The following is a 17,175-nucleotide window of genomic DNA, read 5'->3' on the forward strand; positions in this document are numbered from 1 at the left end:
CCTGTTGGTGGAGGTGTGGGTGAGCCATCTGTTCCTATTACTCATCTGTCTTGAGGCAGCATGGGTGGGGGAGAGTTTAACCTACTCCCTCCCCCCAATCATCATCTTAGGCAGGTGGGAGAGCTGGGCTTATAAGAGCAGGAGAGCTGTCCCAGGCCCTCATCAGCTGCAGCACCCTGCAGAGTGGCCCCTACACCTTGCCTGCGCAGCACAGTAGAGCTGACTCCCAAGGTGTAGGTGTGAGAGTACCAACCCTGAGGGTGTGAAAGCCAGAGAACTGGCCCTAACCCTTGCTCATCATGGGAATGGGTAAAGTAGCCAGGGCAATGCTGGAGAATCAATCCTGGTGGCAAAGACAGGGGAGAAGTGGAGGGTTGACCAACCTTGCAACTACCCAGGCCCAGAACCAGGGTTATGTGTTGGGCTATCCCAATATCCACCCCATCTGTGAGCTGCTGGAGCATGGAGGAGGGGTCAGTCCCATGGATCCAGGGCTGCAAGATCTCTAAGACATAGGACAGCAACAGGATGTCCAGGAAGAGTCCCAGTGAGGGCTCAGTATCCATGGTGTAGCAGACACCAGGGATCTCTAACCAGACCAGTGATTCTTCTTTGATAAATGCCTGCATATAAAAATGTATGGATAAAGGGGTTTCCTGCATGTCTCACTGTGTCACACTGCAGCTTCCATGACAAGATTGTCCCCTTCTTCCCCCCGCCTTTTTCTCTTAATTTTTTTTTGTTTTATTTTGGGGTGGGGCAGGAGATAGGTGGGATTGGGACACATTATGTGAAAGACACAAAAAATAAATACAAATAAAGAGAAAAGGCTCCTATAGGCCTTAGTGAGGAAGGAAGACAAACTCTTTGACATTTGTCTGCAGCTTTAGCAAACTGATAGCACATGACAAAGTGATGTCCCTATACTGTGCTGGAGTGTATTAAACACTTAGCATTGAACTTTTTCTCCCTGTCTGACTCTCTGGTCCTTAGAAGATTCTTTTTTACTGAAGGGATAGTAATTGACTGATTATTATTATTGTCATTATTTTACTATTATTATTATGATTATTATTGTTTGGCCATGCCACACCACCATGTTATGTTAGAAACAATTAAAATATTTCTAAATATGATGTTGAGGAGAAAAATTATAATAAAGGGTAATATGAGTGGTAAAATAGTTCAGGTCTATTTTTTCAACAACCTTTGCTATATGCCACTGCTGTGTGATATCTGTGTCCTGCAATGACCTCCAGGATCTGAGTTCTTCCACCATTCAGCGATTCGTGATTATTGAATAACATCTAGTTTCACAACAAGAACCAAGTGTATGGAGAATGCTGACTGAAATGAGCAGAATGGATTGGAAAGAACCCAAAGTGTAAGCCTTTTTCAAGTAAGTAGAATCAGATATTCCTCTTAGTAAAAGAATGTCCTATTGACCATACAATATTGTAGATATGATTGTTAACTACGTATCCAGAATCAAATTCAAATATTAATTCCCCTTTGAAATTCCCCCATCTCTGAACTTTATTTACAAAGTGGAAATGACAGAATCTAACAGAGGTATTGGTGAGGATGATTGAGACGCTATATTTTAAATGCTTATGGCAGTGCTTACCTGATCACAAACTCATGGCCATCCTCATTATCACCTCATAAACAGCACAGTCAAGTGCTTTGGAGATTGGAAAATAGTTTTATATACATTTAATCTTCTTAACCCAGACATGGCTTTTGAAGCAGGTGCTCCTGTCATTTAATAGATGAGGTAACAGTTTTGAGGAATGAAGACACTTGTCTAAATCTACACATCCTGTTAACACAAAAAGCAAGCACCCAACTTCCAACTTCTAAAATGTAGATTTATGCTTCTCCTCTTAGACTTCCAGCCTCCCCACAAAGCTATCCCAAGGCTTTGCAAAGAGTATATGGTAAATAAACACTGCTTAAAAGGCAGTTCTGTTGTGTCTTGTGTGCTTATTTCCCTCCTTTAGTAGCACATTGGGTTAAAGATTCTTAGTGTGAAGTGTAGCTAGAGTTTTCCTGCCTTGCCCACAGTCAGGACAAATCTTTGTCACCCGCCAGTCCCACAGCTGCTCAGACCCAACCAAGTAAACACAGAGACTTATATTGCTTACAAACTGTATGGCCGTGGCAGGCTTCTTGCTAACTGTTCTTATAGCTTAAATTAATCCATTTCCATAAATCTATACCTTGCCACATGGCTGGTGGCTTACCGGCGTCTTCACATGCTGCTGGTCATGGCGGCAGCTGGCAGTGTCTCTCTGCCTCAACCTTCCGCTTCCCATAATTTTCCTCTTTCCTTGTCCCACCTGCTTCCTGCCTGGCCACTGGCCAATCAGTGTTTTATTTATTGACCAATCAGAGCAACAGATTTGACATACAGACCATCCCACAGCAGTGAAGATCTTTTATTTTTCCCTCAGGAAATCTAATAGGTCACACACAAATGATTTGGAGCCTAACCAGCCACTTGTTTTCCATACATATTTATTTACATAGAGATGGTGTAGTAGCCAATGGAGATGTGATGTGAATACTGATGCTTATGAATCACATTATCTGAGGAACTTTATAGACATTAGAAACAGATTCAAATGGAGCAGAGGCCAGGCAGGCAGGATGAGGCAGAAGGTCATGAGGCCAGGATTCAATCTGTTTCATGGATTCTGAGCAAACAAAACAGTCTCCATTCAGAGTGAGTGATCAGTAAACATGACAGGAATGTTTTGCAAAATGAAATGAATGGCTACCTTGTGATCATCACCTGGGCCTGCTGCTCTGTGGGATAGTGCTTGTGGGAAGTGAGGTTACAAAGTTTCTTCTATTAATCCTGTGAAAATCCCTAGTAACCTCACCAGCCACCTGGAGCATGTGATCCCTGAACTAACAGTTATGTACTCTGGTCTAATTCCAAATCATGATTACCTTGGTATAACAGGAAGAAACTTGGCTTTCCTTTCAAAAGTAAGATTGTATAAATACACTTAAGCATTGCACATATATTTGAAATAATGATGATAATAGTACTGAACAAGGTAGTAATAACACATCATTTTCTAGCACTTCAGATGTGTCAGAATGACTCTAAACACTTCAAATGCCTCAGGAATGTTCAATCTGTACAACAATCCCATGAGCTGAGGAGAAAAAATTTCAGGGACTTGCCCATGTTTACACAGCTCAAAGCAGCAAGACTGGAAAAACTACCTCCCCTTCTCTTCTATCCAATTACTTCTCTACCTCTTGATAATGAAACTCCCTTATGTCATGCATCCCTTGACTTTACTTTTTGTAGGTTTATTTACTTTTATGTGTACAAGCGCTTTACCTGCTTGTATGTGTATGTACTGTGTGTGCAGTACCTATGGAAGCCATAAGAGAGCATTGGGTGCCTTGGAACTGGAGTTAGAAACAGTTGAGAGATGACAGATGAGTGCGGGGGAATTGAACCTCAGTCTTTTGAAAAAAAAGTAACCAATGCTCTTAACCACCAAGCCATTTCTCCAGCCCCCTTGACTTTAATTCTGTAATATACATTGTATGACAGCTTCCTCATTCTATCAAATCTAAAAATCCTTAAAATCCATTTAGACTCACTAAAGACTCCCATAAGTTTATATAAAGCTTCCCTTTTCCTTGGTAGTGGCCACATAACTATCATATTAAATTGTCAGTGTGTGCCTGTATGGTGGCCTTTCCCATTAAACTTTGTTTCTTCATAGTTCAGTTCAATTCCCAGCAAATGTCTGTATATGAATGGCGAAATTGAGTTGTCTGAATAGTGAAATTAGCCAGTGGAACAAACTTCTTAGCAGTCTGAATGGGTGATGTAGCAACAGAGAATAGGTTGAATGTATCAAATCACCTCTCCACCATCATTTCCTAATGATATTGATGCAACTTCTCTCCAAAGTCATGGTCTCATTCGAGCAGTCATGTCCTTATAATGCTACCTCCTTCTTCCTGACCACAGTGATTACTCTAGAAAATTCCCTTTCAATCCCGAATGAAGCTGAGTTTGGAAGGGATCAGTATTTTGATTGCAGGATACATGAATCCAACAATAGTTGGTCAGCAAGTCAAAGAGGCTTATTTACTGCAAGTGTGAAAAGTGAGGGGGTACCGGGGTACAAAGTTAGGTTCATAAGTTCCTGAAACTTGACAGATGGAGCTCTTCTAGCACTGTAGTGATGGAGATCTCCAGGGTCCATTAGAAAAAAGACTATTTATGTAGTGTCCACTGTTACATACCAAACAATAATTGTTTTGTCCAGTGAATGCTGATGTAGTATCTTGAGCATGGGGAAGAGTTGGCTGAGGGAAAGGTCCCAACAGTTTTCACTTTGGAAAGTTATAAATTTCATGTAGGATTATAAATGACTGCCATGGTTGAGCTTATAATCTTAACTAAGAAGTTTTTGCTTCAAGAACCAACTGAGTATATTTGGATGGAGTGGATGAACATAAGCGGTACCTGAGAACATTTGTAAGTGTTCCATTCTGTGCTGAAGCCTCTGGGGACTCTGACTCAATTAGTTTGGGGCGGGGCTTAAGGAATCCTGCACTTTCCAGAAAGTTCTCAGGTAATTCTGCTAAGCTTTCAGGCTTGAAGGGTTCCATAAATCTCCACACACTATAGTTCACTCCTCCTGTGTCTCGACATTATTTACTGCATTAACTTTGGGTTCTGGCCACATCAACCTGTTCTTCATTCAATGAAAACCTACTGGCAAAGTGTGTAAAGCACAATGCATAGTACCTGCCTGCTCTGCTTTTAAGTTTTCCTAGAAGGAGCACAATTCCTATCCAATTAATTAGAAAAATTAATATTTTGTTTAGGGTGAGAAGTTGTGGTTCCATCTCTTTACAGAGACCAAAGTCTCTTCTGTAAGTATTAAACCACAAAGTCCATGCCATGAAGGTGACAGAAAAATAAATCTATTTTTATTACCCTAAATTGAAATACATTATTCTGACTTGTTCTGCCTGTTCTCTGAGGGGTGGGGCACAAAACTAATTCAAGATAAACCAGAAACTGAAACTCTGACCACAAAGCTAAATTGCAGCTTTGTGAGGTGCAAGATGAACTCCAAGCTTGGGTTCTGTGTTTAGAGATTGAAACATGGATGGCTCCATGTTCAAAGGGGTGTCTATTGAACTGTGGTACAAAAAGCTTGTATTCTTGCTCATATTTCTGAATACCTGTACACAGTTACTTTCTGGCCTTTGTGACTTCCTTTCTTACTGTGGAGATCCCAAAGACTATGGAATTAGAAAACCAAACCTGCCAATTTAGTCTACCTTTGGTGTCAAGTGCATGTGCATGGGGGAGGTGGGAGGTGAGACAGTGTGCTGTTCACCCTTCAGTGATTAGAGAGAGCTTACCATGTCTTTCTTCAGTGGACCCTTTGGTCTATAGTGTTCCTCACCATCTACTTTCCTTCCTATGAAACACCTTGCTCGGTATTCAAAACTTAGTTTAACCAATGCTTTCATTTTACAATGGACATTTTCTTTTCTTTTTTTTTTTTTTTTTTGTGATATATATTTTTTATTTTACAATACCATTCAGTTCTACATATCAGCCATGGGTTCCCCTATTCTCCCCCCCTCCCACACCCTCCCCTTACCCCCAGCCCACCCTCCATTCCCACCTCCTCCAGGACAAGTCCTCCCCCGAGGACTGTGATCGACTTGGTAGAATCAGTCCAGGGAGGTCCAGTCCCTTCCTCCCAGACTAAGCCAAGTGTCCCTGCATAAGTTCCTGGTTTCAAACAGCCAACTCATGGAATGAGCACAGGACTTGGTCCCACTGCCTAGATGCCTCCCAAACTGATCAAGCCGATCAACTGTCTCACCTATTCAGAGGGCCTGATCCAGCTGGGAGCCCCTCAGTCTTTGGTTCATAGTTCATGTGTTTCCATTCATTGGGCTATTTTTTTTTCAATAATTGAGTAAAACTGAAATTTATTATATGCCACAGTCGTCCTAGGGACCTCCATGCTATATATATAGCCTCTATGGTTCTATGGGTTGTGGTCTGATTGTTCATTTTATATCTAGAATCCACCAATGAGTGAGTACATACCATAACTGTCTTTCTGGGTTTGGGTTACCTCACTCAGGATGATTTTTTCTAGTTCCATCCATTTGCCTGCAAATTTCATGCTTTCATTGTTTTTCTCTGCTGAGTAGTACTCCATTGTGTATATGTACCACATTTTTTTCATCCATTCTTCCGTTGATGGGCATCTAGGTTGTTTCCAGGTTCTGGCTATTACAAATAGTGCTGCTATGAACATAGCTGAGCATGTATCTTTATGGTATGTATCAGCATTCTTTGGGTATATGCCCAAGAGTGGGATGGCTGGGTCTTGAGGTAGTTCGATTCCTAATTTTCTGAGAAACCGCCATACTGATTTCCATAGTGGTTGTACAAGTTTACATTCCCACCAACAGTGGAGGAGTGTTCCCTTTGCTCCACATCCTCTCCAACATTGGTTGTCATTGGTGTTTTTGATCTTAGCCATTCTAACAGGTGTAAGGTGGTATCTCAGAGTCGTTTTGATTTGCATTTCTCTGATGATTAAGGATGTTGAGCATTTCTTTAAATGTCTTTCAGCCATTTGTAGTTCTTGTTTTGTGAATTCTCTGTTTAGCTCTTTAGCCCATTTTTTAATTGGACTGTTCAGTGCTTTGATGTCTAGTTTCTTGAGTTCTTTATATATTGTGGAGATCAATCCTCTGTCAGATGTGGGGTTGGTGAAGATCTTTTCCCAATCTGTTGGCTGTCTTTTTGTCTTATTGACTGTGTCTTTTGCCCTGCAAAAGCTTCTCAGTTTTGAGAGGTCCCATTTATTAATGGTTGTGCTCAGGGTCTGTGCTGTCGGTGTTTTATTTAGGAAATGGTCTCCAGTGCCAATGCGTTCAAGAGTGCTTCCTATCTTCTTTTCTATTAAGTTTAGTGTAACTGGATTTATGCTTAGGTCTTTGATCCACTTGGACTTGAGTTTTGTGCATGGTGACAGATATGGATCTATTTGTAATCTTTTACATATTGACATCCAGTTATGCCAGCACCATTTGTTGAAGATACTTTCTTTGTTCCATTGTATAGTTTTGGCTCCTTTGTCAAAAACCAGGTGTTCATATGTGCATGGATTAATGTCAGGGTCTTCAATTCGATTCCATTGGTCTGTATGTCGGTTTTTATACCAGTACCAAGCTGTTTTTATTACTATAGCTCTATAATAGAGTTTGAGGTCCGGGATGGTGATGCCTCCAAGGGTTGCTTTATCGTATAGGATTCTTTTAGCTATCCTGGGTCTTTTGTTTTTCCATATAAAGTTGAGTATTTTTCTTTCCAAGTCTGTGAAGAATTGTGTTGGGATTTTGATGGGGATTGCATTGAATCTGTAGATTGCTTTTGGTAAGATTGCCATTTTTACTATGTTAATCCTACCTATCCATGAGCATGGGAGATCCTTCCATTTTCTGATATCTTCTTCAATTTCTTTCTTTAGAGATTTAAAGTTCTTATCAAAAAGGTCTTTCACTTGTTTAGTTAGTGTTATCCCAAGGTATTTTATATTATTTGTGGCTATTGTAAAGGGTGATGTTTCTCTGACTTCTTTCTCAGCCCTTTTATCATTTGTGTATAGGAGGGCTACTGATTTTTTTGAGTTGATCTTGTATCCTGCCACTTTACTGAAGGAGTTTATCAGCTGTAGAAGTTCCCTGGTAGAGTTTTTGGGGTCACTTATGTATACTATCATATCATCTGCAAATAGTGAAAGTTTGACTTCTTCCTTGCCAATTTGTATCCCTTTGATCTCCTTTTGTTGTCTTATTGCTCTAGCTAGAACTTCTAGTACTATATTGAATAAATATGGGGAGAGTGGACAGCCTTGTCTTGTTCCTGAATTTAGTGGTATCGCTTTGAGTTTCTCTCCATTTAATTTGATGTTTGCTGTTGGCTTGCTATAAATTGCTTTTATTATGTTTAGAAATGTTCCTTGTATTCCTATTCTTTCTAAGACCTTTATCATGAAGGGGTGTTGGATTTTGTCAAAGGCTTTTTCAGCATCTAGGGAGATGATCATGTGGTTTTTTTCTTTCAGTTTGTTTATATGGTGTATTACATTGACTGATTTCCGTATGTTGAACCATCCTTGCATCCCTGGGATGAATCCTACTTGGTCGTGATGGATGATTGTTTTGATGTATTCTTGGATTCGGTTTGCCAATATTTTGTTGAGTATTTTTGCATCAATGTTCATGAGGGAGATTGGTCTGTAGTTCTCTTTCTTTGTTGCATCTTTGTGTGGTTTGGGTATCAGGGTAATTGTAGCCTCATAAAAAGAGTTTGGTAGTGTTCCTTCTGTTTCTATTGTGTGGAACACTTTGAAGAGGATTGGTATTAGTTCTTCTTTGAAAGTCAGGTAGAATTCTGCACTGAAACCATCTGGTCCTGGGCTTTTTTTAGTTGGGAGACTTTTGATGACTGTTTCTATTTCTTTAGGGGTTATTGGTCTATTTAAATGGTTTATCTGGTCTTGATTTAATTTTGGTATTTGGTATTTATCCAGAAAATTGTCCATTTCTTCCTGGTTTTCCATTTTTGTGGAGTACAGGTTTTTGAAGTATGATCTGATGATTCTCTGGATTTCCTCATTGTCTGTTGTTATGTCTCCCTTTTCATTTCTGATTTTGTGAATTTGTGTGTTCTCTCTTTGCCTTTTGGTTAATTTGGCTAGTGGTTTGTCTATCTTGTTGATTTTTTCAAAGAACCAACTCTTTGTTTCATTGATTTTTTGTATTGTTCTCTTGTTTTCTATTTCGTTGATTTCAGCCCTCAATTTGATTATTTCCTGGCGTCTATTTCTCCTGGGTGAGTTTGTTTCTTTTTGTTCTAGAGCTTTCAGTTGTGCTGTTAATTCATTGGTATGGGATTGCTCCATCTTCTTTATGTGTGCATTTAGAGCTATGAATTTTCCTCTTAGCACTGCTTTCATAGTGTCCCATAAGTTTGGGTATGTTGTACTTTCATTTTCATTGAATTCTAGGAACTCTTTAATTTCTGTCTTTATTTCTTCCTTGACCCATTGATGTTTCAGGTGGGTATTATTCAGTTTCCATGAGTTTGTGGGTTTTCTATAATTTTTGTTGTTATTGAGTTCTAACTTTAAGGCATGGTGGTCTGATAAAATACAGGAGGTTATTCCAATTTTTTTGTATCTGTTGAGATTTGTTTTGTGTCCAAGCATGTGGTCAATTTTTGAGAAGGTTCCATGGGGTGCTGAGAAGAAGGTATATTCTTTTGTGTTAGGATGGAATATTCTGTAGATATCTATTAGGTCCATTTGAGTCATAACATCTGTTAGGTCCTTTATTTCTTTGTTAAGTTTCAGTCTGGTAGATCTATCTTTTGGTGAGAGTGGTGTGTTAAAATCTCCCACTACTAATGTGTGGGGTTTGATGTGCGTTTTAAACTTTAGTAGTGTTTCTTTTATGAATGTGGGTGCTTTTGTATTTGGAGCATAAATGTTTAGAATCGAGACTTCATCTTGGTGGATTTTTCCTGTGATGAATATGTAATGTCCATCCTGGTCTCTTTTGATTGATTTTAGTTTGAAGTCTATTTTATTAGATATTAGGATAGCTACACCAGCTTGTTTCTTAGGTCCATTTGCTTGGAAAACCTTTTCCCATCCCTTTACTCGGAGGTAGTGTCTGTCTTTGGAGTTAAGGTGTGTTTCTTGTATGCAGCATATGGATGGGTCCTGTTTTCTAATCCATTCTGTTAGCCTGTGTCTTTTTATAGGTGAGTTGAGACCATTGATATTGATGGATATTAATGACCAGTGATTGTTAATTCCTGTTATTTTTTGGTTGTGTTGTGTTGTCCTTCTGTGGTGTATGTTGGTGTAGGATTATCTATTGCTTGATTTTTCATGGATGTGTTTAGCTTCTTTGGGTTGAATTTTCCCTTCTAGTGCTTTCTGTAGGGCTGGGTTTGTGGACAGGTATTGATTAAATCTGGTTTTATCCTGGAATATTTTGTTTACTCCGCCTATGGTGATTAAGAGTTTTGCTGGGTATAATAGTCTGGGTTGGCATCCATGGTCTCTTAGTGTCTGCATGAGGTTTGTCCATGATCTTCTATCTTTCATAGTCTCTATTGAGTAGTCTGGTGTTATTCTGATGGGTTTGCCTTTATATGTTACTTGGTCCTTTTCCTTTGCAGCTCTTAATATTTTTTCTTTATTCTGTGTGTTTAGTGTTTTGATTATTATGTGGCGAGGGGACTTTTTTTTTGGATCCAGCCTATTCGGTGTTCTGTAAGCTTCTTGTATCTTCATAGGTATTTCTTTCTTTAGGTTAGGAAAGTTTTCTTCTATGATTTTGTTGAATATATTTTCTGTGCCTTTGAGTTGGTATTCTTCTCCTTCTTCTATCCCTATTATTCTTAGGTTTGGTCTTTTCATGGTGTCCCAAATTTCCTGGACGTTTTGTGTTAGGACTTTTTTGTCTTTATTGTTTTCTTTGACTGACGAATCTATTTTCTCTATCGTGTCTTCAGTGTCAGAGATTCTCTGTTCCATCTCTTGCAATCGGTTGGTTATGCTTGTTTCTGTAGTTCCTGTTCGTTTTGTCAGGATTTCTATTTCCAGCATTCCCTCAGCATGTGTTTTCTTTATTGTCTCAAATTCATTTTTCAGATCTTGGAATGTTTCTTTCATCTGTTTAATTGCTTTTTCTTGGCTTTCTTTAATTTCTTCCCATTTTTTGTTCGTTTTTTCTTCCATTTCTTTAAGGGAGTTTTTTATTTCCTCTTTAATGGAGTTTTTCATTTCCTCTTTAAGGGAAGTTTTTATTTCCTCTTTAAGGGAGTTTTTTATTTCCTCTTTAAGGAAAGTTTTTATTTCCTCTTTAAGGTAGTTTTTCAATTCCTCTTTAAGGAAAGTTTTTATTTCCTCATTGAGGGAATGTTTTATTTCTTCTTTAAGGGCCTCTATCATCTTCTTAATGTCATTTTTAGGGTTGATTTCTTCTGTTTCTTCTGTCATGGTATGTTTAGGTCTTGCAGGTGTAGAATCACTAGGTTCTGATGTTGCCATATAGGTCTTTATGTTGTTGCCTGTATTTTTGCACTGGCGCCTACTCATCTCTTCCTCTGTGAGGTGCAGGTGGTGTCTGTGTCTGAGAGTGCCTCTTTTGTTCTAATTTTTAGTCTTGGTTTAGTAGGGGTTCTTGGTTAAATTGGTGCTTTTGGGCTATTTCTTCAGGGGCTGCTGATTTCGATCGGTGAATTATATACTTATGATTCTGGTGATCTTGTTTGGTGTCTGGGTAGCGCCTTCTTCTGTGTTCTCAGGTCACTTTTTGTTCATTTGTCAACTCCTCAGCTGATCTTGTTTCTTCAGACTTTAAACTGTAGGCATCTGAATCCTCTCCCAGATGGGTTTCAGCTGAGCAGGGTAGTCTCACCAACACCTCCAAGTTGTTGGGTTTCACAGGATCAGCAGCTGGGCCCTGGGTTGTCCTCAGACGGAGTGTTCAGATTCGTTCTGGTTCTGACCCACGGAGATAGCTTCTTCCCCAGATGTTGGGGTTAGGGGTGTCCCTGTTCCAAGCTGTGTCTGCTTGTCTCCGTCCCTGGGCCTGTTTACCTCTGCGGTCCGCCGCCGGGCCTGTATGTCCCTGTCAGCTGCCGCTGGGTCTGTCTGCCTCTGGGGGCCTCCCCCGGGCCTGAATGTCCCTGTCGGCCGCTGCACATCTACCTCAGCGGGCTGCCGCTGGGCCCGTCTTCTCCACAGGCCGCCGCCACAGGCCTACCTGCGTCTGCTTGTCTCTGCCGCCGGGCCTGTCTACCTCTGTGGACCGCTGCTAGGCCTGAATGTCTCTGCCGGCTGCCGCCGGGCCTGAATATCTCTGTCGGCTGCCGCCGCTGGGCCCGTCTACCTCAGCGGGCTGCTGCTGGGTCCGTCTACCTCCGCGGGCCGCCGCCGCAGGCCTACCTGCGTCTGCTTGTCTCTGCCGCCGGGCCTGTCTACCTCTGTGGGCTGCCGCTGGGCCTGAATGTCTCTGCCGGCTGCTGCCGGGCCTGAATGTCCCTGTCAGCCGCTGCCGCCGGGCCCGTTTACCTCAGCGGGCCGCCGCTGGGCCCGTCTACTTCTGTGGGCCGCCGCTGGGCCTGAATGTCTCTGCCGGCTGCCGCCGGGTCTGAATATCTCTGTCGGCTGCCGCCGCTGGGCCCGTCTACCTCAGCGGGCTGCTGCTGGGTCCGTCTACCTCCGCGGGCCGCCGCCGCAGGCCTACCTGCGTCTGCTTGTCTCTGCCGCCGGGCCTGTCTACCTCTGTGGGCCGCCGCTGGGCCTGAATGTCTCTGCCCTGGACATTTTCTTGAATGGTCTTGAATATTGTCATTCATTTAAAAAATTTAAATTATTTTTACTCATATTAAAAACTTATGTTATACATACTAATGAGTAATGATGTGGTGTTTTTTAATTTAAAAATATTTTTATGTATTTTTATATTCATTAATATTTTATTTTATTTTATTTTATTTTATTTTGTGTGTGTGTGTGTGTGTGTGTGTGTGCCTGCAAAACCAGAAGGGCATGGAATCCCCTGGAGGTAGAGTTATAGGCAGTTATGAGCCTTCCCACATGGATGTTGGGACTGAACACAGGTTTCCTGGAAGAACAGCAAATGCTCTTAACTGCTGAGCCATCTCTACAGCCACCAGGTATTTGATGTTCTGATTTATTTATATATTATACACTATTTAAGTCAGTTTAAAATAATTTACTCTCTCAAACATTTATCATTCTTTTATGGAAAAACATTAAAAAATCCTTCAAGTATAAGAGACATGCACTCTATTTTTGTTATCTCTAACTACTCTTACTGTGCAGTTACAGGCTAGAATGTACTCCTGGTCATAGCTTATAACCCAGTCGTCAGCCTCATGCATCCTCTCTTCTTTTCTTCTCTGTCCAGCCCAAAGTAACTACCTTCTACTTTCAACTTCTATGAATTCAACTTTTAGATTGCAGATGTGGGTGAGGTCAATCAGATATAGGTGAGGTCAATCAGATATGGGTGAGATCAATCACATAGAGGTGAGGTCAATCATGATCCTTCAGATAAGGGCTGGAACACTTTTCTGTTCCTACTGTTTCTGAGCTTGGTGTGATTATTCATCTTTTGTTTGCATTTTTCTTGCATATTAGAATATGAATTGTGAGATGGCAAGAGACATGCCTTCTTTGCTTCTGCATTTCTCAAACCTGGTGTTAAGTAACTCAGTACCTGATTACAGAGGGATGTAAGCCTTAGTGGCTAAGATCCTGAACATTCTTTTCCTCCTCTGACGTGGAGGGACTTGGGAAAGAGTGTGAAATTGTTACAAACCCCCAGGCCTCTCCTCACCCTTCTCACCACAGCGATGCCACATCTCCTTCTAGACTCCTCTATGATTATTCAGTTCCTTTCCTAATTAGCAGGATCCTTAAGCCTGTCATTCCAGATGTGCCTTTCCCCCTTTCAGGAAATGATATTTACACTTTTAGCTCTTTATATGAGATATTTAGATCTGATGATAACTGCAGAATATACAAAAATGAATTCCTACAGAGGGGGAAAGACTTAATGAATCCTTCAAGTGACTAGATGAAGACCCAAATACAATTGTGTCTTTATGTACATATGGGATTGTGTGTGTGTGTGTGTGTGTGTGTGTGTGTGTGTGTATGTACATGTGTATGTGTTCACTCATGTAGTCATGTATGGAGGCCAGAGGTTAACATCAAGGTGTCTCCCTCATATGTTCTTCACTTTAATTTTTGAGACAGGGTCTCTCTCTGAACCGGGAGCTCACCATGACAGCTAGATGGATTTGGAGCTAGGCCCCCTTGGCTCTTCCTGTCTCTTTCTTCCAAGGCCAAGGTTACAGCTGTGCTCTTCCATGTCCAGCTTTTTTTATGTAGGTTCTGGGGATCTGAAATTAGGGTCTCATGTTTGTGCAGCAAGCAATTTGCAAACACAGAGCCCTCTTCCCAACCTCTCAAATTCCATTTTCTAAGAGGTGTTGAATATGAGTTTTGTGTCTCTACAAGGTGATGTTTGGCAACACATAGTAGGCTCTAAAGTTAGCTTTTGATTTGCGTAGTTCCTTTACTTTTGTTTGTGTGGTTGGTTGGCTTTTTGAGAGAGGGTTTCTCTGTGTAGCCCTGGCTGTCCTGGAACTTGCTCCATAGAGCAGGGTAGCCGTAAACTTAGAGATTCACCTGGTTTCGCCTCCTGGGTGCTGGGATGAAAGCTGTGCACCACCATGCTTGTCTTATTCCTCCACTTTTTACTGCGTAACTACAACGCTCTAAAATGCCAGCAGCGATTTTGTAAGCAGGCTCTATAGAGGGTTGGTAGCCTTGTTTCACGGGGAAGACTCAGAACAGACCTTAAAACCACCTACCCAGACTTGACTGTTATTCTGACCTATTCCTGGCTGGCTTTATGACTGCAGCTCTATGTGTTTTAACAATGTCATTTAGCTATGGTGTGTTTTATTGACTCTACTATCCTAATTGCCTTCCAATTAGCCTCCATTTCCCATTCTTCTGTTTGGTCAGAAAATAGGGATATTTTATAAAAGACTTTCTCCTCAGTTCTTGAACTTTTCTCTAGGCACCAGAGGAGTAAATACTGAGGATCTCCCAGCCTGTTCCTTCATCAGCTATGATACTAAGCACTCATTGTACCTTAGCATCTTATCAGGCAGATATAAAGATCTCTCTAGTTCTGCCCTAGAGGGTTCACAGCCTATAACTGGAACAAAATAATGCCAATACAAGCTAGCACCTTAAGTCTGAAGGAAAGAGTATTTTCAACCCAGTGTGGAGTCAAATTTGGAAGACTTCTCAGTTGCTTGATGTCATGATGGAAGGGATGTATCTAGCAGAAGATACCGAGTTGGATGATGAAGGATGGAGAATTTCCCAAAAGGTATGATCAAGAGAAAACACATGGGCAGGAGGAAAAGATGAGCAAAGGCCTACTTTAGTGATAAGATAGGGCTTCCAGTAGAAATTAGAAACAAATGTATTTTCCTGTATTACAGTATGAATTATAACATTTAGCCAGAAAGTGAGAATTGTAATGTGAGCAATGGACTGTTTTAAATGCCAAGTTAAACTAATTAAATCTTAACATTCTTAGAGATTGTTCTTCTATTACTATAATTTTATTTGATGGGAGAGCCTTAGGGTGTTTGAAGAGGATATTTCTATAAGAGATGAAAGCTGATAAATTGGGCAAGATTGTAGAGGGATCAGAGAACAATCAGGAGGCTTGTGCAATGGTTAAAGGTGAGAGGTAATATGACTTGAAGAATGTAGGAGGTGGCAAGAATGGAGAGGAAAGGTTATGACAGTTTCAAGCATTTGTATCCCAACCACAGACGTTATCCTATAATTCTTTTCTTGAGGTACCAAGAAATGATACTCCCCAGAGAAGCTCAAATTGATAGAACTACAGATGTCAAATATACACTTTCTCCTATTCAGCTTCTGTTGAGGTAAGTGGAGAGATTTTTAATGTGGAGCAAGTCTTATGAATGTCTAACTTTGTCTCATGAGATGGGAAGAAAATATACATGGATGAGAATAGTCTTTTGACTGTTCTTTATTAAAGAGTGGCAAATTCATGAAAGAGCATCTTGGGACATGACAGAGCATTCAGCAGAGTTCTTACAGTGGTTCTGTTTGCATCTAACTATGCTTCTCACCAAACCATTTATTCTTCCAAACCTTCAGTGTCCTACACTATCAAATAGTACAATTGAGATTTAGTGGTTTTACACTTTTCTCAATGTTAGAATTTTGGTTTAAGTAGATTATCAGGGGACTCTATGATGTAAATCAGTACATACAAAATGTAGTGATGCATCTAGCATAGAACTTGAATCTTGCACAGCCTCTGTGTTGTCCTCACTTGTCATAGCATCATGGGACATCATCAGAAGTCCAGCAAATATTATAAGCTACAAAATAGTAGCAGATGCTCCTTTAAAGTAGTAATAGTTATAATGAGTCTTCAAACAGAAATTATACACTGGGTTTCTTAGCACCTTTGGCAGAAAGAGGGAGAGGTTTCATTCCTTATGAGCTTGTTCTTCAGAGAATCAAGCAACTCAGATTTGTTCTTGCCTTGAGCCTCTCCATTAGTGGTTCACTCTTCTAAATGTCTGTCTTTTCCTATTTTGCATGATTTACTGCTTTCTCATCATCAATGTCTTTAAACAAAAACACATTCCAAGAGTCCTTTCTTCAGAAAGAACTTGCTTAGAAGCTCTTCCCTTATAATGTTCTCTTCCAAGGACCTGGGAAGAACTCTAGCAATATGCTCATATGACCATGTGCTTTTGTAAATTTTGAAAGACACTCCAGTCATAACCCACTATGATTACTTTCTCACACTTCTTGCATTGCCATATTTCTCTTGTGTTGGGTGACCTTTGAAAGCTTTTTTTTTTTACATTCCTCACTTACAAAATGAGAAAAAAAATCCCACCTACCTCTCAGTGTTGTTGTGAGAGGTATGTTCACATGGGGTAGATTTCTATCTGGTTGGACTATTGAAGACTGTAAGTAGCTTAACTAACACAAACAAGATGAAAGCAAGGAATATCTCATCCTCTTCCTCTGGAATCGATATAACAAAGACCCAGGGATTTAATAGCCGGTCCACATTTCCAAGCTGTGAAGGGTTCAAGTTAAGACTGAATTCCAGGCCTCCTTGTGGAAAATGAAGTGTCTCTGAAGCACACGATTGCCTACCAATGCTTCACAGGGAATTAGGCTGCTCAGAGGACTCTGTCCCTTGCTTTCCTCCCCTGTTGTTAGGATACATTCATTGTGAAAAGTGATAATGACATTCTCGTGAATTTTGATGTTACTCATACCTTTCCCTTTCCCTTTCTCACTCACCCTTCCTCTGCTCCCGTCTTAGCCACAAGGGTTTTTTTCTCCCTATGCTTGCATATCTTTTAAAAAAAATGTCAAAATCCACATACAAGTGGCAGCATGTAATATTCTTTCTTTCAAGGTCTGGTTTTATTTAACAACATGATCTCCA

At 40.6% G+C, this 17,175-nt stretch overlaps 1 protein-coding gene across 3 annotated transcripts in view; it reads left to right on the forward strand.

Annotated features, from left to right (window-relative positions):
• The first annotated feature begins 14,868 nt into the window (after positions 1 to 14,868).
• The window catches only part of LOC102915608 (olfactory receptor 5G29-like), a 30,866-nt gene continuing 28,559 nt past the window's right edge, over positions 14,869 to 17,175 (forward strand). The window contains exon 1 of one of the 3 annotated variants that reach the window (XR_013050575.1): positions 14,869 to 15,045. The gene's annotated coding sequence lies outside the window, so the exon portion shown is untranslated. Of the gene's footprint in view, positions 15,046 to 15,524; positions 15,617 to 17,175 lie in introns of those variants that run through there. The other 2 variants (XM_076569846.1, XM_076569847.1) reach the window with 2 other exon arrangements.

The sequence above is a fragment of the Peromyscus maniculatus genome, chromosome 4 (genome assembly GCF_049852395.1).
Source record: "Peromyscus maniculatus bairdii isolate BWxNUB_F1_BW_parent chromosome 4, HU_Pman_BW_mat_3.1, whole genome shotgun sequence".
NCBI lineage: Eukaryota > Metazoa > Chordata > Mammalia > Rodentia > Cricetidae > Peromyscus > Peromyscus maniculatus.